This window comes from Pteropus alecto, unplaced genomic scaffold, assembly GCF_000325575.1.
Source record: "Pteropus alecto unplaced genomic scaffold, ASM32557v1 scaffold113, whole genome shotgun sequence".
Taxonomy (NCBI): domain Eukaryota; kingdom Metazoa; phylum Chordata; class Mammalia; order Chiroptera; family Pteropodidae; genus Pteropus; species Pteropus alecto.
This window is the reverse complement of record NW_006433949.1, coordinates 4,314,089-4,319,732: the sequence shown is the minus strand read 5'-3', so window position 1 is coordinate 4,319,732 and position 5,644 is coordinate 4,314,089.

Below are 5,644 nucleotides of genomic sequence, written 5' to 3'. Positions count from 1 at the left end.
TGGGACGCGGGGTGCGCCAGGCCCTAAAGGGGCGATACCCAGCGGGGTGGCTGCCCGGGTGCCGGGTGACATCTGGGTGGGAGTCGGCTCTGCCCCTTACAAGCTGCGCGGTCGAGGACAAGCCATTTAACCAGCCCGTCTCCCCCAAGGGTTGGTTTTGTATCTTCGAAAAATGAGATAATAATAGTACCTGCCTCAGTGGGTGGGTGGGAGCTTCCCAAACTTGCTTATTTGTAAAATTGGGGTCTGGGGTCCTTATTAAAAATAGATGTATTCCGAGCCTCTCCCCGTGGAGAGTGATGCTAGAGGTGGGGTGGGGCAGGGTTTGCTGATCCCCAGTGACACGTATGACAGGGCAAGGTTAGGGCACGCCGATGGGTGAGGTACACACTTGCCTCTGTCCTTGTTAACAGCTGTCATCAGAAGACGGTGTGGAAGTCGGAGAGTATTGGATATACTTCAGAGCCAGCCCAAATGAACTTGCAATCTCAGTGGGAATGGTGTGCTTGTTTTGCAAAGACAAAACCTCAAGACGTCCCCCGTTCTCCCAGCCACCTTGCCACTAAACCCTACCTTTACAAAAATTTGGTGTGGGTTTGGGATTTATTCTGGGAGTCCCAACTCTTGAATATACCCCATGCTTAAAGGCGGTTTGGTTTCCTTAGGGAAAATTCGCAGAAGAGGTCAAGGCCTAGGGCTTAGAATTTGTTCCAGAATCTCTTTGTATTCTTCCAGTGAAGTTCAGGCTTCATCCTGCTCTGATTGTTGACGTTTGTTTCCTTGGCTTGTTTGATGGAGCGGGGATTGTGGGTGGGTAGGTTGAAATCAGGGTATTCCCTGGGGTGGTGTAACTTTTTAATTTGGGAAATGACATTTCTTTGTTTGCTAGAGTCAGGCATTCAGTAAAAGGTGTAGAGGCAGCTCTCTCTGCCTTCCCATCTAGATAAGGGCTTTTTTTTTTTTTTTTTTCAGTGACTGTTACCCAAAGAACTCTTTATAAATGGTCCCTACTGTTTGCCTGAATCTTACGTGAATCTTTTTATAGCTTCCGCTGTCATTTTCATTGACTCTTTATAGTTAAATCCGAAAGCGATCTGTAGCTAGCCTTCCATTTTAGCAGAAATCTGTTTCCAGTTCTGGGTTTTTCCTCATGATTGACGACTGTGTTTTGGGGTGTGGGCAGAGCTGTTGAGAGCTGCCAAGCTACTGTTAAAAAAAAAAAAAAAGCCAGAGAGTTTTACATTCTTTTGAAACTGAATAAAGCCTGTTGTAATGAGATTACAATGGACAATAGTAGATATCTTCGGAGCAGTGGTTAGAATTCATTTATTCATTCAGCAAATATTTATTGAGTGTCCTCCATGTGCCAGGCTCTGGGCACTTTCTAGGCCAGCACTAGCCAAGAGAAATACGATGCGAGCCACATAAGTAATTTAAAATGTTCTAGTAACTGCATTAAAAAAAAAAGTGAAACAGGTGAAATGTTTTTAAACTATATGTTTGTCAGTCTAACATATCAAATGTGATTTCAACATGTAATCATGATCAATTATTGATATATTTTAGATATTTTTGGTATTAAGTCTTCAAGATAGAGCATGTATTACATAATAGCCCTTCTCAATTTGGACTCACCATATTTCATATGTTCATTCTCCATGTGTGGCTAAGGGTCACTGTGTTGGATAGCACAGCCCAATAGCAACAAACAAATAGGCAAATTTGGGGTAAGAATAGGGGAAAAGATAGGCAATAAATACGGAAAAACAAGTAAGCAATCAAGAAAAGATGTGTGAGAGATGGTTATAAAGAAAATTAAATAGAGTGACAGGAAAGTGACTGGGCCACTTTAGTAGTGAAGCCAGGAAGGGTTCTGAGAATGTGACGACAGCCCTGAATGGTACAGGTGGAGCAGCCAGGCAGAAATCTGGGGCCAGCTAGGCAGTTTTCCAGGCTGATGGAACAGCTAATGTTAAGATCCTGAGGCAAGACAAATCACCTTGCTTCCTGCCAGCCCGAGCCATAGCTTCCATGTCTATGTTAAGGTGAATCTCCTTTCACAGAAGAGGCCCATAATAAATATCTTTCCATTCAGCCTTTGTGTCCATATACATGCCATGGTTTAATTAGAAAACCCTGATCTTTTTCACCAAGAAGGGCCGTGACAGGTACAGTCCCAGATGAAGCTGGATCCTCTTGGCTGTTTTTTTTTTTTTAAGTTCTGCACTAATTATGGCTTTCTCTTCCAGCAGCCAAGTTTAGTTGGGGCCCAGACACTGCTTCAGAATTTCCTTAGTTCTAGAAATGAAGAGACAGGAGTCACTGAGTTCTTTCTTCTTTTAGCTCCTGGATTCCTGAGCCTGAAATAGCAAGAGGTTAAATCCCCAAATCACAGAAATAGAGTGTGAAATCTGGATCTGGCTCATGTTTAAGAAGCATTTCATGTGAAACGTTTGGCATAGGCATCATAATAGTTTAAGGGGCTTCATTTCATTTATATTTAAAGAGGTGTACCACTGTATATTTATTCACCAAATATTTACTGACTGCCAGCTCTCTGCCAGGAACTCCACTAGGCAATGGGAATAACCATGCAAGGTCTCTACTCCCAGGGAGTTGACGTTCTAGTTGGGGGGCGAGGGTAGACAGATAATAATCATATCAGTGACAGTGCTATAAAGAAAAGAAAGCGAGTTGTGAAGGAGATTGGCTTGGGGGTCAGAGAAGGGCTCTCTAAGGAGTTGGCGTTTGAGCTGAGGCCTGAATGAATGAAGAGATGGTGCGGGCCATGGAGGAGCATCGCAGGGGAAGAAAGTAGCTGGTGCAAAGGCCCTGAGGTCATAACTCCTTGAGGATGATCAGGATAATCAAGGGGTGAAGATAATCAAGAAGGCTAGTGTGCTAGACTAGCCAGGGACACAGGAGAGATGTAAGCCTAGGTGGGAGACAAAGGCAGGGGCTGAGTTCTGCAGCACTTTGAAGGCAGAGTAAGGAGTTTGGATTTTATCGTAAGAGTGATTGAAACTGATTACTTTGGGAGGTGAGGAGGATGGATGGGAGGGGCCAGAGCAGGAGCTAGGAGAGCAGTTGGAAGGCTGTTTAGTGAGAGATGATGTTGCACAGATTGGAACAGTAGCCATGGAGATAAAGGGAAGTTGGGTTTGCCAAGTCTTTTGGAAACATTTCATGGAACTTGCTAATGGATTTGGAATGGTAGGTTAGAAAAGAGAGAAATCAAGGATGACCCCTGTTTAGATTGTGTATGGCCTCCATGCTGTCTAGAGAATGGATAGTGTGCATGTCGTGGAGGAAATGAATCAAGTGTCAATAATGTCAGAATAGAATAAAGAAATTTTCATCTGGTTCAACTGATGAAAACATATCTCCAGATCAGTCAGTGTCACTGAATATTTAACTACATTCGAGTTTCTCAGCCTCCGCACTACTGACATTTTGGGCCAAATAATTCTTTGTATGGAGGTAGTCTGTGCACTGTAGGATATTTAGCAGCATCCATGGCCTCTACCCATTAGATACCAGTAGCACCACCCCCAATTGTGACAACCAAAATGTCTCCAGACATTACCACACGTCCCTAGGGAGCGAAATTACCCCCAGTTGAGAACTGCTGGATTACATGAAGGAGACATTACCAGAGCAGGGCCCTGTCATTATAAGAAAATACCTAGAAATAAAGAGAATGAAGAAACTTTTAAGAGACCTACTGTGGTCACTTATGTTAAAATAGAAATTTAATGCTCTTACCATGCAAATATTCACATCCAGAGGAGTGTGCTTCTACTGACAAGTGATGGCATAAATGGAAGGACCACATGTGCAAACACATACAGATTTCTAGGAAGAATTACCTGGGTCTATACAAATGTCAGTTTAGACCTAATATTTTAAAACCTAGATTTATACATAGACCCTCAGGGAATGAATATAAAGGATATTTCCTTAAATAGCAAAGCCACCAAAGGCTTGATATGATTTATTAAAATTCTATTTAAAGACAAAATTTTCAGCAGCATACTTATTTTATAAAACAAGGTTTACCCATGTATTTTCCTATAATGCATATACCAGAAAATCTATATACATATATGAATGTTAAGTATATATATATGCACACATTCATGCATCTTTACCATCTGTTTCATTGAATCCACGATATTATGAATCATATTGCCATTATGTATCATTGAGAAAAAATACTGCCTATTTACCTGTAAAAAGTCATTGCTTGTAAGACACTGATTTTGGCGAGGTCAAAATGTGAGAAGACATGTAAAGATGGGTCCTAAAATATATGAAATGTGGGCTATTTAAATTAGTATCTATCTCATAACAGCTATAAAAGGGTCAAAGCCTTGAAACTATTAAAGTGGAACATACACATCAGGAAGTGACCTCATTCAGGATGGAAACCAATTTTTATATTCATATGTATCACAATCAGTGGTCAAAAAAAAAATCAATTCCGAAGCCCTCCCTTTAATTTAGGAACTTCGTCAGCTACCGAGAACTTTCCACTGGAGTAGAGACTTGAACTAGGAAACTGCCCATCAGGTTGGTGAAGAAGCGCCAATCCAGCATCTGCTTTTCACAAGGTGCTGTGCCAGGCAGGATTAAATTGTCTTGGTGTTTTTGAGCAAGGGTGCTTAGTTAAATTCTGGGGTGGGGGCGGGGGCGGGGCGGAGGGAAGTTGGTTACTACTGGAGAGAATGAAACAGGCAAGTTGGGACTTATTTCCACTCTGATAGTGTACACTTCTCTATCAGGGTACACTTCTCTGGTGCTAATCCAGGGAAGATTCTCATAATCAGAAAGCGAGTCCAGGTGCGACTATGAATGAGCTACTTGGGGCAGGACTCTGGAGTGGCCAGAGTATGCTGTTGAGGAAGGTGTAGGTGAAAGGGTGCAGGAACCACTGGTGTAGGGTGTAGGGTGGAAGCCGGTGGAAGCCAGGGCTCAGCTGCCTTTATTGTGTAGGTAGGTGGAATGTATTGGAAAGAAATGGCAGGATGTGGTGTGTTTCAGTTTTAGCAGGGTCCCCGAGGGCGGGAAAACGAATCCGGAGAGTCTTGTAAAAGGTCTGGGCAAGATGGGATGAAGGTTTAAATGAGAACAGAGAGGAGATGAAAGTGGAGGCCGTATCAAGAGGTTTAAGTGACAGGGAGCAGAGCAAGTGCTGAACCTTTTAGCCTGAATGACGGGGAGGATGCTGGTGAATGAGAGGGAGACTCTGAGTTTCAGACCCTCCTCTTTTCATCTGTTTCCTGGTAGCGGTTCTTTCGAGGAGAATTTGGAAGCCTCCTGATCTGCATCATCTAAAGTGATCCTTGCTTGGTTTGGGTCTGGTCTGGTCTGGTCTGGTCTGGTCCTCTCTCCTTTCTTCTTCAGGCATTCATAGGAAAATGAGGCCTCCATTCACTGGGGTTACCCATCCAAAGATTACTCAGAGTCACGGTTAACCAGGAGTGGGGTGTGCCAAGACTGAGTAACCACGGTGGAATGTGGCCTGTGGCTTCTATTACTGCCCTAGGTCGCTTAAATGACAACTCCCTCCCAGAATCCATAGTGTCACCTTTTGCCAAGGAGAGACAGTGGCTTTCCTGTGTCTGAGTCAGAGAGGTGGTTG